Source organism: Austrofundulus limnaeus, unplaced genomic scaffold (assembly GCF_001266775.1).
Source record: "Austrofundulus limnaeus strain Quisiro unplaced genomic scaffold, Austrofundulus_limnaeus-1.0 Scaffold868, whole genome shotgun sequence".
NCBI classification, from domain to species: Eukaryota; Metazoa; Chordata; class Actinopteri; order Cyprinodontiformes; family Rivulidae; genus Austrofundulus; species Austrofundulus limnaeus.
The window spans coordinates 177,885-179,249 of record NW_013953270.1 but is presented as its reverse complement, the minus strand read 5'-3'; the positions used below and the strand labels follow the sequence as shown (position 1 = coordinate 179,249).

At 42.9% G+C, this 1,365-nt stretch overlaps 1 pseudogene; it reads left to right on the top strand.

The window, feature by feature from the left end:
* LOC106533009 (cadherin-23 pseudogene) overlaps positions 1-1,365 on the top strand; it is a 110,915-nt pseudogene that overhangs the window by 761 nt on the left and 108,789 nt on the right.

Genomic DNA, 1,365 nt, shown 5'->3' with positions numbered 1-1,365 from the left:
ACTTTATACAGCTTTGGAAAGAAAGATTGTTTTTACTTTAAATTTTACCAATGAAATGTAAGGTATGATTCTTGTACTTTTACTCAAGTGTCACTCTGAGGTACCTTATACTACACTGCTAATAACCAGAGCCAGTCTTCTGTCTCATAGGTCCTTGTGAAAACAGGGTTTTGAGGTTTATTATACATGTTTGTATAATCCAGTTGTGTTTTAAAGAGATCTAGTTTCTGTTTAGTTTCCTCCTCGTTCCACAGCTGCAGCTCATCACCTCATCAGGCTCACCTGTCAGTAGTTACTGAGTTTTACGTCGTTACTCGGCTGCCCTGATGCTCATTTAGCTCGTCTGTCTGCGTCCTGGGCCAGGATGTTCTGAAATGTTTGCCTTCTTGTTGCTACAGACTCGGAGCTGTAGTGACAGAAAGCTGGTGTGTTTTGCAAAGTCATGATAAGTGTTTCCTGGTGACAGACATGAGACATCTTCAGCCACATGCAGCTCTGAAGCAGTAAAAGAAAGTTATTAGGTAGCTGTCACAATCTGTTTCCATCAAACACAACGAGTTTATCCAGATTTTTATTCTTCTCACCTTTACCTATCCCTGTCTCTGCGGCCTCTCGTGTCTCACTCATTAGCTCGCTGACCTTGCTCTTGTCTCCAGCGTTGCCTCTCAGATCAGCCAAATTGAATTTGATGATCCCGGCTGTGATTATTATTTTGCTGTAATTCATCTGCATTCCTCTCTCCAAATGACGGTGACTCGCTGTAATTAAGCCACAGGTACAGACAGGCGCTTATTAACCCGTTCTCTCGCAGTCCTCACTCCAATAGAGCATGCTCCATGTTCTCTGCACTTTGGAGCCACGCTGACAAGTGAGAGATGAGCATCTTATTCCGCTCAGATGGGCACATGACAGCTCAAAAGCTTCTGCTTTCACAGAAGCGATTCTCTCTCCACAGCAGTCAGACTGATTCAGGCTGCCCCTTGTCAGCTGCTGCCGGCCGCCACAGAGCTTAGCTGATTATTTGGAGCCTAATCTTCTGCAAAACAAAACAAAAAGCTTGTATCACATCATACTGCAAGCGTATTCATACAAGATGAACAAACTCCACATTCCACCAACTCCAACCACCATCTACCAACATTTATCTGACATTTACCACCATCTATCACCATCTATCCACCATTTACCACCATCTACCAACATTTATCCTCCATTTACCACCTTCTACCAACATTTATCCACCATTTACCACCATCTACCAACATTTATCCACCATTTACCACCATCTACCAACATTTATCCACCATTTACCACCATCTACCAACATTTATCCACAATTTACCACCATCTACCAACATTTATCTG